Raw genomic sequence first — 20,502 nt, 5'->3', positions numbered from 1 at the left:
CACTGTGACCCCGTCCTTGCTCCGCCCCATCCCGCCCTTGCTCCGCCCCTGTCCCACCTCCGGCCACCCCCTCCTTTACATCACAGCCTCCCCTGCCCGCCCGCTGAGCCGACCTGGCTGCTCTCTCCCGCAGAGAGCAGCCAGAATATCGGTAAGTATGGATCAATATCGCGATGCGGTGACGGTCTGTGGGTGGTCTCCGTCACCTCCCAGGGGTCCCTACACTGGCTAGACGCCGGGAAGCAGAAACAGGCTGCCGCCGGCGCCTCCTCCTCCCCCCTGCAACCGGAAGGACCTCCGGCTGCGTTGCTAGGGGGAGGAGGAGATTACCTTCCGGATCCAGGGCAGCCTGGAGGAAGGTAAGCCGGGGGGGAGGCGTCTGTGGCGGGGTCGGCGGTGTCGGCAGGTTGCGGCGGTTGGCGATAAGAAGCCCATAGGCTTCTATAGGGTATCGCCATCCAGAGATGGCGATACCCTGGACGGTGAAAATGCTCAACCTATGGCCCCCATTTATCAAGCCTTGGAGATTAATAAATAGCACGGTGATAAAGTACCAACCAGCCAACTCCTAAGTGCCATGTTATAGGCTGTGTTTGAAAAATGAGCGTTAGGAGCTGATTGGTTGGTACTTTATCACTGTGCTATTTATCACTCTCCAAGGCTTGATAAATCTGGGTCTAAATCTTAATGGGTATATGCCCTGCCCTTATAAGCACATGCCTGCTGGAAATTTAACAAAGCCCCAAACAAGAGGACAGAGTAGAGTGAGATAAACAACAAGGAGAAGAAAGAACAACAATAATAATTCCGAAAGCTATCACGAGGCGATCCCTTACTGTGACTGCCATTTCATAAATGCAGAGTTTCCATTATTAGGGGTCTATTCATGTAGAAAATGAAAACAGAATTGCTACTTATCACTATACATCGCATCGCTTCGATGCGATGTATAGCTGTGATAAGTAGCAATTCATGTATACTCACCCTTCCGACGAAGCGCTGCGGTGTCTGGGGCTCCTGCGGTGAGGTCTTCTCCAGCAGTCCCTCCCTGCGATGCGCGGAGTCCAGCGGCGGGTCCCTTTGCGCATGAGCAGCTTGGTGACCTCCCGGCAGGCCGCAGTGGTTGTTGGGAGGTCGGGGAGCGGAGCCAACACGAGGTGCCGAGCAGCGATCAGGGAAGCATTGAGCTTCCCTGACGTCTCCGCACTACAGTTCAGGTTACGCCGTCCTCAGATGGCGAACCTGAACTCCATGGAGAAGCGGAAAGCAGAGCTTTCCGCATCTTCATGAATCGCACTCACCATACAAAGGTATGGTGATGCGATTCAGGCACAGGGCGGGGGTACCGCTGGAGAAGTCAGGGACTTCTCCACGGTAACTCGTTCTGTGAATTGCGGTAAGCAGAGAAAAGCCCTGTTTAACGCAAAACAGGGCTTTTCACTGCTGCATGAATAAACCCCTTAGTATGAAAAAGGGACCACATAGCTAAATTATACATGGACAGTTTTACCGTTTAAGCCTATATCTTGCGGATTGACATCGTCCAGATGATCTGATGATAGATAGATAGATAGATAGATAGATAGATATGGAGGAACCCGATATGGGATAATAATAACATGCAGACAATATACTAATTTGGGAGTCAATTTACAAACCATATTGCGCTTGCCATTCTTTTCAGTAGTGGAAAGTGAATCCACATATAGAAACAATACTTATTTTGACTGTAATGATCCATCTGATGTCAGATCTCCCACACCAAGGATGGGGCTGGTGAAAATGTGAATGATAGTGATGACGTTGCTGTTACGAACAGAAAAGCTGGGGACTTTGGATGCAGAAATCACCAGAACTATGACTGCATTATGGGGGTAATTCTGAGTTGATCGCAGCAGGATTTTTGTTAGCAGTTGGGCAAAACTATGTGCACTGCAGGGGAGGCAGATATAACATGTGCAGAGAGAGTTAGATTTGGGTGGGGTGTGTTCAATCTGCAATCTAAATTGCAGTGTAAAAATAAAGCAGCCAGTATTTACTAGTGATGAGCGGGTTCGGTTTCTCGGAAACCGAACCCCCCCGAACTTCACCTTTTTTACACGGGTCCGAGGCAGGTTAGAACCTTCCCGCCTTGCTCGGCTAACCCGAGCGTGCCCGAACGTCATCATCCCGCTGTCGGATTCTCGCGAGATTCGGACTCTATATAAGCAGCCGTGCGTCGCCGCCATTTTCACTCGTGCATTGGAGATGATAGGGAGAGGACGTGGCTGGCGTCCTCTCCGTTTATTGTAGAAGTTGATTGGTTGTTTATTGCTTAATTGTGGGGAGGATTGGGGAGCAGCTGTTAGGAGTGCAGTGCAGAGTTTTGCTGATAAGTGACCACCAGTTTTTATCCGTTCTCTGCCTGAAAAAAACGCTCCATACCATATCTGTGCTCAGTGTGCTGCATAATATATCTGTGCTGAGTGCTCACACTGCTTAATTGTGGGGACTGGGGAGCAGCTATAGCAGGAGTACAGTGCAGAGTTTTGCTGACAGTGACCACCAGTATACGTTGTCTGCCTGAAAAACACTCCATATCTGTGCTCAGTGTGCTGCTTTATTGTGGGGACTGGGGACCACCAGTATAATTAATATTATATAGGAGGAGTACAGTGCAGAGTGCACTGCTGTACCTACCTCTGTGTCGTCACTCGTCATCCATTAAGTATACTATCCATCTACATTCTATACCTGTGGTGCATTTTAGTTTTGCAGTTTGCTGACAGTGTCCACCAGTATACTATATATAGCAGTACGGTAGGCCACTGCTGTACCTACCTTTGTGTCATCACTCGTCATCCATTAAGTATACTATCCATCTACATTCTATACCTGTGGTGGATTTTAGTTTTGCAGTTTGCTGACAGTGTCCACCAGTATACTATATATAGCAGTACGGTAGGCCACTGCTGTACCTACCTCTGTGTCGTCACTCGTCATCCATTAAGTATACTATCCATCTACATTCTATACCTGTGGTGCATTTTAGTTTTGCAGTTTGCTGACAGTGTCCACCAGTATACTATATATAGCAGTACGGTAGGCCACTGCTGTACCACTACCTACCTCTGTGTCGTCACTCGTCATCCATTAAGTATACTATCCATCTACATTCTATACCTGTGGTGCATTTTAGTTTTGCAGTTTGCTGACAGTGTCCACCAGTATACTATATATAGCAGTACGGTAGGCCACTGCTGTACCTACCTCTGTGTCGTCACTCGTCATCCATTAAGTATACTATCCATCTACATTCTATACCTGTGGTGCATTTTAGTTTTGCAGTTTGCTGACAGTGTCCACCAGTATACTATATATAGCAGTACGGTAGGCCACTGCTATACCTACCTCTGTGTCGTCACTCGTCATCCATTAAGTATACTATCCATCTACATTCTATACCTGTGGTGCATTTTAGTTTTGCAGTTTGCTGACAGTGTCCACCAGTATACTATATATAGCAGTACGGTAGGCCACTGCTGTACCTACCTCTGTGTCGTCACTCGTCATCTATTAAGTATACTATCCATCTACATTCTATACCTGTGGTGCATTTTAGTTTTGCAGTTTGCTGACAGTGTCCACCAGTATACTATATATAGCAGTACGGTAGGCCACTGCTGTACCTACCTCTGTGTCGTCACTCGTCATCCATTAAGCATACTATCCATCTACATTCTATACCTGAGGTGCATTTTAGTTGTGCGCAGTATATATAGTAGTAGGCCATTGCTATTGATACTGGCATATAATTCCACACATTAAAATATGGAGAACAAAAATGTGGAGGTTAAAATAGGGAAAGATCAAGATCCACTTCCACCTCGTGCTGAAGCTGCTGCCACCAGTCATGGCCGAGACGATGAAATGCCATCAACGTCGTCTGCCAAGGCCGATGCCCAATGTCATAGTAGAGAGCATGTAAAATCCAAAACACAAAAGTTCAGTAAAATGACCCAAAAATCAAAATTAAAAGCGTCTGAGGAGAAGCGTAAACTTGCCAAAATGCCATTTACGACACGGAGTGGCAAGGAACGGCTGAGGCCCTGGCCTATGTTCATGGCTAGTGGTTCAGCTTCACATGAGGATGGAAGCACTAATCCTCTCGCTAGAAAAAAGAAAAGACTTAAGCTGGCAAAAGCACAGCAAAGAACTGTGCGTTCTTCGAAATCACAAATCCCCAAGGAGAGTCCAATTGTGTCGGTTGCAATGCCTGACCTTCCCAACACTGGACGGGAAGAGCTTGCGCCTTCCACCATTTGCACGCCCCCTGCAAGTGCTGGAAGGAGCACCCGCAGTCCAGTTCCTGATAGTCAAATTGAAGATGTCACTGTTGAAGTACACCAGGATGAGGATATGGGTGTTGCTGGCGCTGGGGAGGAAATTGACAAGGAGGATTCTGATGGTGAGGTGGTTTGTTTAAGTCAGGCACCCGGGGAGACACCTGTTGTCCGTGGGAGGAATATGGCCATTGACATGCCTGGTCAAAATACAAAAAAAATCAGCTCTTCGGTGTGGAATTATTTCAACACAAATGCGAACAACAGGTGTCAAGCCGTGTGTTGCTTTTGTCAAGCTGTAATAAGTAGGGGTAAGGACGTTAACCACCTCAGAACATCCTCCCTTATACGTCACCTGCAGCGCATTCATCATAAGTCAGTGACAAGTTCAAAAACTTTGGGTGACAGCGGAGGCAGTCCACTGACCACTAAATCCCTTCCTCTTGTAACCAAGCTCCTGCAAACCACACCACCAACTCCCTCAGTGTCAATTTCCTCCTTACCCAGAAAAGCCAATAGTCCTGCAGGCCATGTCACTGTCAAGTCTGACGAGGGAAGTCGGAAGACCACTTGTACTACGTCCAGTAAGCAATTGACTGTCCAACAGTCCTTTGCGAGGAAGATGAAATATCACAGCAGTCATCCTGCTGCAAAGCAGATAACTCAGGACTTGGCAGCCTGGGCGGTGAGAAACGTGGTTCCGGTATCCATCGTTAATTTAGAGGCAACTATAGACTTGATTGAGGTACTGTGTCCCCGGTACCAAATACCATCTAGGTTCCATTTCTCTAGGCAGGCGATACCGAAAATGTACACAGACCTCAGAAAAAGACTCACCAGTGTCCTAAAAAATGCAGTTGTACCCAATGTCCACTTAACCACGGACATGTGGACAAGTGGAGCAGGGCAGACTCAGGACTATATGACTGTGACAGCCCACTGGGTAGATGTATTGCCTCCCGCAGCAAGAACAGCAGCGGCGGCACCAGTAGCAGCATCTCGCAAACGCCAACTCGTTCCTAGGCAGGCTACGCTTTGTATCACCGCTTTCCATAAGAGGCACACAGCTGACAACCTCTTACGGCAACTGAGGAAGATCATCGCAGAATGGCTTACCCCAATTGGACTCTCCTGGGGATTTGTGACATCAGACAACGCCAGCAATATTGTGCGTGCATTACATCTGGGCAAATTCCAGCACGTCCCATGTTTTGCACATACATTGAATTTGGTGGTGCAGAATTATTAAAAAAACGACAGGGGCGTGCAAGAGATGCTGTCGGTGGCCCGAAGAATTGCGGGCCACTTTCGGTATTCAGGCACCGCGTACAGAAGACTGGAGCACCACCAAACATTCCTGAACCTGCCCTGTCATCATCTGAAGCAAGAGGTGGTAACGAGGTGGAATTCAACCCTCTATAGGCTTCAGAGGATGGAGGAGCAGCAAAAGGCCATTCAAGCCTATACATCTGGCCACGATATAGGCAAAGGAGGGGGAATGCACCTGACTCAAGCGCAGTTGAGAATGATTTCAACGTTGTGCAAGGTTCTGCAACCCTTTGAACTTGCCACACGTGAAGTCAGTTCAGACACTGCCAGCCTGAGTCAGGTCATTCCCCTCATCAGGCTTTTGCAGAAGAAGCTGAAGACATTGAAGGAGGAGCTAAAACAGAGCGATTCCGCTAGGCATGTGGGACTTGTGGATGGAGCCCTTAATTCGCTTAACCAGTGTCACGATCTAGGTAATTCCTTATCAGTATTTACCTTCCAAATGCCTCCTGAGACTGTCCCAGTGTTCCAAGCCTGGATTCCATCTGCACTGTCTGTGTGCAGCACGCTGCATCTCATTGTCTCAAATCTCTTTACTGTGATTCTGGTAGCTTCATGGTTAAAGCTCACATTCAAGTTACAAACAATCTTTCCCTCCAAAAGCTACCATGGGCGCAGCCATGTTTTCCTAATCACATGTTACCTTTCAGCCTATCAGCTGCACTCTGCTCTCAGCCTGATTACACAGCAGCTGCACTCTGGTCTCTGGTTAATCAGCCAGCCAATCCCTGCTTCCCAGCAGGTATAAATATCCTGTTCCTGGGGTGGAAAGATGTCAGTGCTTCAATTGTCTTCAGTGATTCCATTGTGCAGTTCTCCCATGGACTTTCTCTGCAGTACAGCCTGACTCCCTGGTGATTATACTCTGCAGTGTAACCCGACACTCCAGTGATTAACCCTCTACAGTCTACCCTGATTCACCTGTGTCTGAACTCCGGCTTCCCAGCAGCCATTCTCCAGCTTCTTCTCCAGCGATCCCCAGCATCACTTCATGCTTCACCTGTGCTTCTAAGTACAATAGTGCATTTCTATCTGCGAATCCCAGCTTCACTCAAAGCTTACCAACGATCCCAAAGTAACCATCGGTGTTCCGTCATCGATTCCAAGTCACCATCGGTGTTCCGTCATCGATCCCAAGTATTTCTCTGAACTGTGTTTCCTATTACCAGTACCAAGTCATCAGTATTCCTCTGAACTGTGTTTAATAAAACCTTTGAACTTTCCCTTGTTGTCGTGGTCACGCCTTCGGGCATTTGTTCGAAAGGTTCCCTGCATGTCCAAGAACCCTGTACTGCCTCCCAGGTACACATATACCTCAGCCCCTACAACTGAGGCTTCCCCCTGGTCAGCACCAGCCCTCAGTTGTGACAGTAAGCACTGACCTAATGGATCCGGCCGGAGACCAGGTCCAAGCGACCAGGCCGATGCAAGAACTTGCAGCCTGCCTTGAACATCAGGAGACTGCACAGGGCCATGTGATCCGCTGTCTCCAGGACCTCTCCTCTTGGCTGGATGGAATACAAGTAACCCTCCGTGGTCCAGGGGCGTCCAGTGTGCCGACTGCAGTACCTTTGGTGGTATCCCCACCCACTATTCCCGTTTCTGCTCCTTGTCTCCATTTACCGACACCTGCCAAGTTTGATGGTTCCCCAAAAGCCTGTCGGGGTTTCCTAAATCAGTGTGAGATATATTTTGAGTTACAGCCTGGCAGTTTCCCAGCTGACCACACCAAGGTTGCTTACATCATCTCCCTCCTCAGTGGCTCCGCCCTCGATTGGGTATCACCTCTATGGGAGAAGTCTGATGCCCTGCCCTCTTCATATGCAGATTTCGTGGCAACCTTCAGGCGCATCTTTGATGAACCAGGTCGTGTGACCTCTGCCTCCTCTGATATCCTCCGGCTACGTCAGGGGACACGAACAGTCGGTAAATATCTGGTACAGTACCAGATCCTAGCGTCCGAACTTTCCTGGAATGATGATGCTCTTTACTCAGCCCAAGGAGGGGCGTCTGTGTCTACAGCCCAAGGAGGGGTGTCTGTGTCTACAGCCCAAGGAGGGGCGTCTGTGTCTACAGCCCTAGGAGGGGTATCCACTGTTCAAGCTCTAGTAGGGGCATATGAGTCTTCTCAAAAAGGAGTTTCTGATCTGTCAACCCCAGGAGGGGTGCTGGAGAAAACAACCCTGAGAGAGGTGTCTGATTCATCAACCCCAGGAGGGGTCACCAAAGTTTCAGTCCCAAGGGAAGTATCCAGAGCCAAGTTCCCAGATGGAAATTTTTGTGCTACAGATGTAGTTATGAACTCCTGTTTGCCGTCTTCAGAGAGCACCACCCTGTTGGCATCCAGCATGGACCAGGTCCAGGATGGTCTAACTGAACACTCGGATACCACTCATTCCGGTTCTAACCGGATTCTGACTCCTTCAGTTCCAGCTGATTCAACTGTCTTTAGACTCAATCCGGTTCCATCCGTCTGTCTGAAGATTCCTTTGGTTCCAGCCGATTCCGATATCTCTGGACCCAATCCGGTTCCATCCGTAGGTCCAAAGACTCCTTCAGTTCCAGCTGATTCAACCGTCAATCCGAAGACTCCTCCGGTCCCAGCCGGTTCAAGCTTTTCTGGACCCAATCCGGTCCCATCCGTCTGTCCGGATCAGCCTCCTTCGGTTCCAGCCGATTCCAATACCTTCGAATCTAATCCGGTCCTATCCGTCGGTCTAAAGTCTCCGCCGGTCTCAACCGGTTCAAGGTTGTCTGGACTTAATTTGGTCTCGTCCATAGATCCGGTACAGTCTCCTCTGGTCCCAGCCAGTTCAAGTTCATCAGGATTCAATCTAGATCCTTCCATTTGTTCAGGTAAAGAACTTTAGAAGTGTCCTGGGGCCACTCCTAAAGGAGGGGGTACTGTCACGATCTAGGTAATTCCTTATCAGTATTTACCTTCCAAATGCCTCCTGAGACTGTCCCAGTGTTCCAAGCCTGGATTCCATCTTCACTGTCTGTGTGCAGCACGCTGCATCTCATTGTCTCAAATCTATTTACTGTGATTCTGGTAGCTTCATGGTTAAAGCTCACATTCAAGTTACAAACAATCTTTCCCTCCAAAAGCTACCATGGGCGCAGCCATGTTTTCCTAATCACATGTTACCTTTCAGCCTATCAGCTGCACTCTGCTCTCAGCCTGATTACACAGCAGCTGCACTCTGGTCTCTGGTTAATCAGCCGGCCAATCCCTGCTTCCCAGCAGGTATAAATATCCTGTTCCTGGGGTGGAAAGATGTCAGTGCTTCAATTGTCTTCAGTGATTCCAGTGTGCAGTTCTCCCATGGACTTTCTCTGCAGTACAGCCTGACTCCCTGGTGATTATACTCTGCAGTGTAACCCGACACTCCAGTGATTAACCCTCTACAGTCTACCCTGATTCACCTGTGTCTGAACTCCGGCTTCCCAGCAGCCATTCTCCAGCTTCTTCTCCAGCGATCCCCAGCATCACTTCATGCTTCACCTGTGCTTCTAAGTACAATAGTGTATTTCTATCTGCGAACCCCAGCTTCACTCAAAGCTTACCAACGATCCCAAAGTAACCATCGGTGTTCCGTCATCGATTCCAAGTCACCATCGGTGTTCCGTCATCGATCCCAAGTATTTCTCTGAACTGTGTTTCCTATTACCAGTACCAAGTCATCAGTATTCCTCTGAACTGTGTTTAATAAAACCTTTGAACTTTCCCTTGTTGTCGTGGTCACGCCTTCGGGCATTTGTTCTAAAGGTTCCCTGCATGTCCAAGAACCCTGTACTGCCTCCCAGGTACACATATACCTCAGCCCCTACAACTGAGGCTTCCCCCTGGTCAGCACCAGCCCTCAGTTGTGACAACCAGGATTCACGGGTGGTCAATCTGTTGAAATCAGAGCACTATATTTTGGCCACCGTGCTCGATCCTAGATTTAAAACCTACGTTGTATCTCTCTTTCCGGCAGACACAAGTCTGCAGAGGTTCAAAGACCTGCTGGTGAGAAAATTGTCAAGTCAAGCGGAACGTGTCCCGTCACCATCTCCTCCTTCACATTCTCCCGCAACTGGGGGTGCGAGGAAAAGGCTAAGAATTCCGAGCCCACCCGCTGGTGGTGATGCAGGGCAGTCTGGAACGAGTGCTGACATCTGGTCTGGACTGAAGGACCTGCCAACGATTACTGACATGTCGTCTACTGTCACTGCATATGAGTCTGTCACCATTGAAAGAATGGTGGAGGATTATATGAGTGACCGCATCCAAGTAGGCACGTCAGACAGTCCGTACGTATACTGGCAGGAAAAAGAGACAATTTGGAGGCCCTTGCACAAACTGGCTTTATTCTACCTAAGTTGCCCTCCCTCCAGTGTGTACTCCGAAAGAGTGTTTAGTGCAGCCGCTCACCTTGTCAGCAATCGGCGTACGAGGTTACTTCCAGAAAATGTGGAGAAGATGATGTTCATTAAAATGAATTATAATCAATTCCTCCGTGGAGACATTCACCAGCAGCAATTGCCTCCAGAAAGTACACGGGAACCTGTGATGGTGGATTCCAGTGGGGACAAATTAATAATCTTTGAGGAGGGGGATGTACACAGTGAAAGGGGTGAGGAATCGGAGGATGATGATGAGGTGGACATCTTGCCTCTGTAGAGCCAGTTTGTGCAAGGAGAGATTGATTGCTTCTTTTTTGGTGGGGGCCCAAACCAACCAGTCATTTCAGTCACAGTCGTGTGGCAGACCCTGTCACTGAAATTATGGGTTCGTTAAAGTGTGCATGTCCTGTTTATACAACATAAGGGTGGGTGGGAGGGCCCAAGGACAATTCCATCTTGCACCTCTTTTTTCTTTCATTTTTCTTTGCATCATGTGCTGTTTGGGGACTATTTTTGTGAAGGGCCATCCTGCCTGACACTGCAGTGCCACTCCTATATGGGCCAGGTGTTTGTGTCGGCCACTTTTGTCGCTTAGCTTAGTCACACAGCGACCTTGGTGCGCCTCTTTTTTTCTTTGCATCATGTGCTGTTTGAGGACAATTTTTTTGAAGGGCCATCCTGCCTGACACTGCAGTGCCACTCCTAGATGGGCCAGGTGTTTGTGTCGGCCACTTGTGTCGCTTAGCTTAGTCACACAGCGACCTTGGTGCGCCTCTTTTTTTCTTTGCATCATGTGCTGTTTGGGGACGATTTTTTTGAAGGGCCATCCTGCCTGACACTGCAGTGCCGCTCCTAGATGGGCCAGGTGTTTGTGTCGGCCACTTGTGTCGCTTAGCTTAGTCACACAGCGACCTTGGTGTGCCTCTTTTTTTCTTTGCATCATGTGCTGTTTGGGGACAATTTTTTTGAAGGGCCATCCTGCCTGACACTGCAGTGCCACTCCTAGATGGGCCAGGTGTTTGTGTCGGCCACTTGTGTCATTTAGCTTAGCCATCCAGCGACCTCGGTGCAAATTTTTATTGTGAGGTGTGAGGTGTTCAGAATAGACTGGAAATGAGTGGAAATTATGGTTATTGAGGTTAATAATACTATGGGATCAAAATGACCCCCAAATTCTATGATTTAAGCTGTTTTTTAGGGGTTTTTGAAAAAAACACCCGAATCCAAAACACACCCGAATCCGACAAAAAAATTTCGGTGAGGTTTTGCCAAAACACGTCCGAATCCAAAACACGGCCGCGGAACCGAACCCAAAACCAAAACACAAAACCCGAAAAATTTCCGGTGCACATCACTAGTATTTACCCTGCACAGAAACAAAATAACCCACCCAAATCTAACTCTCTCTGCACATGTTACATCTGCCCCCCCTGCAGTGCACATGGTTTTGCCCAACTGCTAAAAAATGTCCTGCTGCGATCAACTTGGAATTACCGCCTATGTGCTGCTTGGAATCAGGATCTAAATGCATAGGTGGATTCAGGGGTACTCCTTACAGGATTAGGTAACAATTATTTTCAGCTCACATGCTTTTTGTCTGGGTCACATACCTTTAATAGGTATCCACATGCCAGTATTACTGTTACATTCTGTGCACTGGCGTATTTATAATGGGCGGAAGGAATGCAATGCACACGGGCCCCTGGGTCCACGCACATTGCTAGAGTCTACTGCAGTGACGGAGAGGAGGGGGCCCAATCAGATCTCATCACAGGGGCAGCAGATGGGTGGAACAGCAGGATAGTCCCAGAAATATGGGACTGTCCCAATGCAATTGGGATAGTTGGGAGGTATGACTGGGGGGCACATTGTGACATTATGTGAAATGTGGGTATAATGATAAAATCTCTACAAAAATCTGATGATGTGCACTGACAATTTTAGCAACTTGTTCAATGTGCTGGCAGTTGAGTTGAAAAAAAAAGTAGCAAATCTCTGCTCTATCAGTGGCGAATTTCCCACTAGGTGCGTGGGGCACATGCCTAGGGGTGGCACTTGTTTGAGGGTGGCACTTGGATGCTTGTATTTGTACAGTCAGCACAAAAAGTACCAGTAACTCCAAAATATTTCCACTGTATTGTGCCTTATGCCATCTTGAACGCGGTGTAAATGGGTAGAACATGCACATACTGCCCCTGTAAGCTTTCCTACTTTGTAAATATGCACACATAATAAAAAATAAAAAAAATGTCATAGTTAGTGTCTTTTTCTTTAATATTCTATTAAATTGGCTTTCATCAAATGAGGGCTTATAACCAATCAATAAAAATAATAAAATTAGGCAGGCAGGGGGCGGCTGCACCCTCACCCTTAAATCTGTTAGGATATGGTGCGCTCTGTACCTGTCTCCTTCTGTGTACCAGTCTATGGGTGCATCCCTTAGTGTCAGACCTCTAGTGCCAGGAGTCACTCAGAGGCGGAGTCTTATAATGTAGTTTGCTGTTCCTCCATCTCAGAGACAGTGTGAGGAGAGTGTAACACACAGAGAATGAGAGACAGAGTCCTGGTGTACAAGTGTGCAGAGCTGAGACTGGGAGCAGATCTCAGTGACAGAGACTCACAGCATTTCCAGTGCATGCACCATCTTCTCTACAGTGGGAGTCAGACTGCACGGCTGTGCAGTCCTCCATGCTTCACCACCACCACCACCACCACCACAGACATCTCCTGATAAGTACCACTACCTAATGCTGTCTCCTTGTGTGATATATGGGCTCCTGATTACAGTCACCAGTGTACACTAAATAAACCTGCATTACTGTTTAAGTAACAAAGTATGTGGACTGGTGTCACTGCACCAGATAGCCCAGAACACTCTGCCAACAAAATTTTCCCCTGTACTCTACACCAACAGAGCCAACCAACTGCAGCATGGCACAGGCCTCCCTGCTGGAGACCAGAGACACTCTATACACAGAGGTAAAATGTGCTCATTTAGAGGTGAGGGTAGGGCTATAATCATTTCCTCTGTGGGATGAAAAAGCCCACTCTAATGGCTTTTCACTCATCACATGTGGTTGGCCACACCCACTATGTTGCTAGCAAGACCCTTTTGTGGGCCCTGTAATTTGTATGTTCTCCTGGTGGGCCATTCATGCCCCCGTCTGAGAAAATGTATAAATAAAAAAAAACATGTTGATTTCAGGTAGAGAGACCAGTTGGCAAGTTTGGTTTGTAGTGTGACTATGCTCAAGGGAGCAGAGACTGATGATTACAGAGAACCCACTCTCTGCAATAATGTGCTTTGAGTCCTATTGGTTGAAAATGGCTATCATAATAATAAAAATAATAACAACAACAACAACATTATTATTATTATTATTATTATTATTATTATTTTTTTCCACAAGCACTGATTTGTTTCTCCCTCTCTTGTTTTCCCAACTCTGTTTATACTGGAGCTGGTTTGTTTTGGGGATATCCAATTACATCCGATCCATTTTCAGTGGGTGAAAATGAACGAATATTGCGATTAGAGTCCATTTTCATTGGCCAAACACGGTCCCGCAATCACACAAAAACACGTGTTCTCACAGCTCTGGCAGCCGCTTATCACGAATTATGCTTCGGGTGCCTGAAGCATCGGATGGGGGGAGCCTGCAACAGTGGGGCTAATAAGATAGCCCTCAGCGATACAAATAACCACGGTCATTGACTGTGGGTAATTGAATACCCCCTAAGTCTACTGTGTAGCCTTGTAAATTGTCTTGCCTATTTCTGTTTGCTTCTCCTTTACTTGGTCTCCAGAGATGAACTCTTACGTTCTCCAAAAATGAAAGGGGAATCATTATCTCTCCTCTCACTAAAATATTGCATCATGTTAGCCATTTATAGTAGCCAGAGAATGTTGAGTTAAGGCCAGTACACACGGGTAAAGATGTGTCTTGAGCGATCTAGCACAGACCGCTCAGCACACATCTCTCCCCTGCTCAGCACACAGCACAATGTGTGCTGAGCGAGAGGGGGGGCGCTCATTTCACCCAACAGTGAAATTAGTGATTTGCTAGATTCTAGTTCCGGCGATACAAGCCAATCTAGTACCGGCGATAGTGATGCGCGGGGCCGCGCATCGCTATTGCTATGGGGCATACACAGAGATCCGTGCTTAAATGCTAAGCAATCTGACTAAATTGCTTAGAAATTAAGCACGGATCTCTCCGTGTGTAGGATGCTGGCGACAGGGCACGCATCGCTATCGCCGGCTCTAGATTTGGCATGCATGCATGCCAAATCTAGTGAGTGACTCAGCGGTGAAGTGAGCGCCTACCCAATCCCCCCCCCCCCCCTCCCTCGCTCAGCACACATCGCGCTGTGTGCCCAGCGGAGGGAGAGATGTGTGCTGAGCATTCTGTGCTAGATCGCTCAGCACACATCTCCCCGTGTGTACGGGGCTTAAGCAATCTAGTCAGAATGCTTAGAATTTAAGCAAGATCTCTCCGTGTGTACCCCCCTTTAACGTGACATTTTTTTATTGACCAACAGAACAGAATAGATTAAAATTCGAATCCTAGGTCTGGTGATATCTAAGCAGTTCCAAAAGCTTGCAATTTATATCTTTTCAGTGAGTCATTATAACTTTACCTAAACTTTCTCCTATCTGCCTGCTAGCTATACTGTTTACTATACTAATGAGGTTGCTTTGAAGATAAAAATGACTACACATACTGTAACTAACTTACATGTATAACGGAAACAACAGACAAGGCTACAGACTATGCACCAGCCATGAAAATGGTTAGGTGAGCAAGGTCCAATCTCCTTCTTTGTCTTTGGGTCTATACTTTTGTATATTTTTAATATATATTTTACTTATACTATATTCCGTACCAGAGGTGGAACTCCGGGAAGGCAACGGAGTCGGCTTCCGCCAGGCTCTACCCTAATGGGGGCACTTTGCCTCCATTGTCTCCCGCTCCGTGTGCTGAGTGCTGACCTCAATTTTTCTGCTGTGAAATGGGGGCTGAGCAGAGAGTTATCAGCATCCGCACTTCCACTTCGTTTTATACACAGCAGCGGAGGCAGCCCGAGGCATTGTAGGACCCAGTTCTTGACAGCCTTAACTGTAAGGTTGTGCCTTGAATCAAGTTGGAGAAAGGACCTCTGACATCTCCAGCGGGAGGAACCACGTCGCTTCGCTCGCCACGCTTTGGGCTTGATGGTTCGCTCCGCTACGGTGGCTCGCTCCGCTTTGCTCACTACTGGGTTACTAAAGGGTGTAGTTGGTGGTGTGGATAGTGACAGAACTATCCCACTGGCCTAGCTCCTCCCCCTGGTGATGTGGCTCCTCCCCCTGACATCAGAGGTCCTTTAGCCCACTTGATTCTAGCATCTACCTTGTGGAGTCACTGGAGCTGATGTTACTTACTGTGTGTGTGTAGTGCCATGGACTTGAGGGAGATGGCAGGCACTCAGCAGCAGTGAGGAAATGTCTATGGCTCTGTGCTCCCCATCCGCATGTTCCACCGCCGTATATCAACAGCAAGGCAGCGCAGTGGGTTACAGTTAAGGTAGATAACTGTAACCCAGAGACATTTCCTCACTGCTGCCTGAGTGCCTACCATCTCCCTCAAGCCCCCGGCACTACACACACACACACACACACACACACACACACACACACACACACACACACACACAAATTAATTTCTCCCTATAATCACTCCCTCGGGTAAACTTGCTCATATTTAGTGGGTGTACTAGAAGAGTCATATGTATTGGGGGTACTATAATATATGGTGAGTGTACCACAATATATATATATATGCCCCTTATATTACTTTCAATACATATCATGACCCTTCTATCACACTCACTACAATTGACCCTTATAGTACTCCTAAAACATATGTAGTGAATATTCTATAAGGCGATGCAGTCAATATACCAGCTGTCGAGATCCCGGCGTTCAGGAGACTGACACCGGAATCCAGACAGACAGCAATTTTTCTCTTTCCCGGTTGGAATACTTTGTAGTTAACCTCATTCACTTTTTCCCTAATCTCAAATGGACCCTGCCATTTAGCTAGGAACTTGCTTTCCACAGAAGGTACCAAAACAAGAACTCGATCTCCAGGAGCAAATTCCCGTATCTTGGCATTCCGGTTATATACCCTCTGTTGAGCACTTTGGGCCTGTTCCATGTGCTCTCTGACAATAGGTACCACAGCTCCAATCCTATCCTGCATTTGTGTTACATGTTCAATAACGCTTCTATAAGGAGTGGGCTGTCCTTCCCATGTCTCTTTGGCAATGTCCAACAGCCCTCTGGGGTGTCTACCGTACAACAAATCAAATGGACTGAGGAACTTCTCTGATGGCTATTAACAAGTAGGGCAACAAACAATCCCAGTTTTTCCCATCTCTATCAACAACCTTTTTTAACATACTTTTTAATGTTTTATTAAACCTTTCTACCAACCCATCAGTTTGGGGATGGTAGACGGACGTCCTGAGGTGAGTGACCTTAAATAATTTGCACAATTCTTTCATGACCCTCGACATAAATGGGATACCTTGGTCAGTTAAAATTTCTTTTGGAATTCCCACTCTACTAAAAACTTGCACCAGCTCCCTAGCTATCACCTTGGTTGTGATATTGCTTAAAGGGACAGCCTCAGGATATCGAGTGGCATAGTCCATTATTACCAGGATATACTTATGGCCCCGAGCAGACTTTAACAAGGGCCCCACCAGATCCATGGCTATCCTGTCAAATGGGACCTCTATAATAGGCATGGGAACTAGTGGGCTCCTGAAATGGGGTCTAGGGACATGATACTGGCATTCAGGACAGGAAGAACAATATTCAGACACTTCTTTATAAACCCCTGGCCAAAAGAACCTTTGTAAAACTCTTTCAGTGGTTTTTTTCTGCCTCTAAATGTCCTGCTGTAACGTGACAATGGGCTAAATCTAGTACCGTTCTCCTATAAGGCTGGGGAATTACCAGCTGTTCCACCACATCCTCACCCCTTTTGACAATGTGGTACAAGAGCTCATTACAGATGGCCATGTGGGGATACGTAACCCTGTCACCTGGTACCACAGGTTCCCCATTAACAATCTTAACATTCTCTCTAGCCTTTATTAAGGTAGGATCCTTTAACTGTTCAGACGCAAACAGATCCTTCTTTACCTCCAGGTCAGGCATTCTTTCAGTTCTAACTACTATGTCCCTGTTCCCAGTAAGAGGGTCCTCACTGGACTCCCCATCTGTCACTTCACCAGCCAAACTAGCAAAAGGTAAAGGGTCAGAAAGTTTTGAGGAAACACGTACAGCCATAAAATCACTGATATTATCAACAGGCTCTTTACTTCTCACATCTGTTGCTAAACGTGATTCCCACAGTTTCCAAAAATGAGGAAAATCCCTCCCTATTATGGCCTCATGCACCAAGGTGGGGACCAGTCCTACTTTAACAATTGCTGACCCACAACAGGTTTCTATATTCACTTCAGCAGTGACATAATGTTGGGTATCCCCATGAATGCAAGTTACCCCAATAGGTATTTGCTGGACCTTTAAGGGGTTCACTAACCCAGCTTTCACGAGGGTAACTAAACTTCCTGAATCTAGCAAGGCCTCTACCTGGTTACCCTCTAAGAACACAGCACACATTTGTTTTTCCAGCTCAGGTGAAGGTGCCACAGTACAGGCTAACCTAGCAAAGAAAGACATTCTGCGACATTCAAAGGCAGCATCACAATGCATGGGTTCTTGCGTGACTGGGCAATTGGCAATAACATAACCTGGCATACCACACGATTATCAACCCGTTTTGGTGGCATTGACCTTTCTAGTCCCATTGGCCTGTCTCCAGGGCCAGTATTTACAGTATCTCCAGCCTTGCATTCTCTTAACCGCCCAGCAACGTTTTCCCACGGAACACTCTTACCAGTCTTTACTGAAGGGCGCTGTCAAGGATCTATGGGTTGCTGGGTGGTCATCAGTAGTTCCTCTGCCGCCAGATACCTCTCTACCATGTCCACTAACTGGTCAGCAGTATCTGGATTTCCATGGCTCACCCACTTGCGCAGGACCACAGGCAAAGATCTCAAATAGTGGTCCATGATGACTCTTTCAACCATCTGGGGACCACTTAATGTCTCTGGCTGTAACCATTTTTTTGTTAGCTGAATAAGGTCGTGCATCTGGGAACGAGGAGGCTTCTCCATGGCATACACCCAACAGTGCACCCGTTGTGCTCATACTGACAGCGTGACTCCCAGGCGGGTCAGGATCTCAGTCTTTACTTTGTCATAGTCCCGAGCCTCAGCAGGGCTTAAATCAAAGTACACTTTTTGTGGCTCACCTGACAGAAAAGGTGCCAGCAGACGGGCCCACTGTGCTTTCGGCCAGTGCTCACGCTCGGCAGTCCTTTCAAACGTGGTCAGATAGGCCTCCACATCAGCCTCTGTCATTTTCTGCAGGAAGTGACTGGCCCATATAGAACTAGAGCTGGTCAGAGCACTGACGGCAACATCTCCAATCCGGGCTGCAAGTCTCTGCACCACTTCTGCTAAGGCCTCTCTATCCTGACGCTGTTGCTTGTAAAGTTCGTCAATAGCCACCTGCTGCTGTCTGTTGGCCTCCTGCTGAGCCGCTGTAGCTTGCAGCAAGGCTTTAAGCAGTTCCTCCATGTCAACAGATTTTTCAGGCGGCTTTGTAGCTGCTTTCACCCAGGACATATATCAAATCCTCAGGGGTGGAGTCTCAGCAACTTCACACTGGGCTGTATCTGCATAAACCACCATTTTCTGCAGGCCTCATAAAGCTGCTGCTTTCACTTATGCGCAGAACGGAATGCTCGCATTCTCCACCAAGTTGTAACACTGTAGGGGAACAGGATGCCGTTTCCTGGAGTAGATGGCAGCAAGCAGCAGCTGAGAAATCGTACAAGTCCAGTTTGTGGTGCAACTGGCCGCAACCAGTTTTATTAAACAGAAAATAAAACAAACATCAAAAGAAAATAACTTGCCTGTCCGGCACTAACTAAACACAAGACGTTCCTAACTGTCTCTAAACAAAAACACAAAGTTTTCTAGTCAATACTGTATGGCTCACTTGTATAAGGAAGCGTGTTTCTCTCACAGAGATTCTGCAGTCACCTCAGCCAGTCTGCCCCCACTAATCAGGCTAGCAGCCCTATAAGGCTCTTGCACAGCTGAAAGCCCTGATTAGCCCTCTGTGAGGCCAAAGATCCGAACTGGGCCCAATGTCTGGAACTTGCCCTGTCTCTGTCTCAGGGCCCTTATCCGGCTTTTCCAGCAAACTGAAAAGGTTATCACAAAACAAAACATTTCCCTAGAAGTTTTCATTTTTCTTAAACATGTAAGACAAGAACCTGGGACAAACATACCTGCCCTCAAACACTATTCCAGTGTCCTTGTCACAATATATGTATATATATATATATATATATATATATATACAGTATATACTATTAAAAAAGTGAAAAATTGTCCTTCTGTCTGTATTTCTATACAAATCCACAAGCGAAGATCGCTGGGGGGGGGAGACAGCAGCACAGAGTATATCAGGAGACAGCATAACTCTGGAAATTGCTAAAGCAATGTATAGACAGCAGCACAGAGTATGTCAGCAGACAGCATAACTGTGGAAGGGCTGGAACAATTTACACCAAACTTGGTACACATCTGACTTACAATCTGGAAACAAACTCTGTGGGGGTTAGACACCACTAGCAGTGGGACAGCAGCACAGAGTGTTTCAGCAGACAGCATAACTCTTAATGCCTGGAGCAATTTACACCAAACTTGCTACACAAATTACTTACACTCTGGGAACAAACACTGTGGGGGTAACACACCTAGCACCCCTAGAGGTGGGCCAGCAGCACAGACTATATCAGGGCATGCATGATATGTCAGTGATGACAGGGCTGCATGTGACTAGGCTAGTGACATGATATGAGGAGGGTAATGCAGGTAGCACAAACCCACACACTGAGAGTTATATAGTGGAAGTAGCATGGTCCCCCAGCAGCACAGAGTATATCAGGAGATACATAATGTGCTGTGCTATATAATAAACTGTGAAAAAAATCTATAATTTTACAGGGGCACTGACATGATGTGACGAGGGGAATGGAGGCAGCAGGAAGCCACAGACTGAGAGTTGTATAGTGGGAAGAGCAGGGTCCCTTGGGGGACCAAAAAGGGGCCCGGCCACTACACAAAGTGGGTCATTCCGAGTTGATCATAGCTGTGCTAATTTTAGCACAGCTAGAATCATTCACACTGACATGCGGGGGGACACCCAGCACAGGGCTAGTCCACCCTGCATGTCAGTCCGGCCCCCCTCGCAGAAGTGCAAAGGCATCGCACAGCAGCGATGCCTTTGCACTTCAGGAGTAGCTTCCGACCAGCGCAGCTTTAGCGT

General features: G+C 47.4%; 1 protein-coding gene across 1 annotated transcript in view; it reads right to left on the bottom strand.

Moving 5' to 3' along the window:
* Positions 1 to 20,502, bottom strand: part of LOC135055857 (protein-glutamine gamma-glutamyltransferase 5-like) — a 174,397-nt gene that overhangs the window by 141,582 nt on the left and 12,313 nt on the right. The gene's annotated exons all lie outside the window — the stretch shown is intronic.

Source organism: Pseudophryne corroboree, chromosome 3 (assembly GCF_028390025.1).
Source record: "Pseudophryne corroboree isolate aPseCor3 chromosome 3, aPseCor3.hap2, whole genome shotgun sequence".
Lineage (NCBI taxonomy): Eukaryota > Metazoa > Chordata > Amphibia > Anura > Myobatrachidae > Pseudophryne > Pseudophryne corroboree.
The sequence above is the reverse complement of the archived record's forward strand: the minus strand, read 5'-3'. Positions and strand labels throughout refer to the sequence as shown.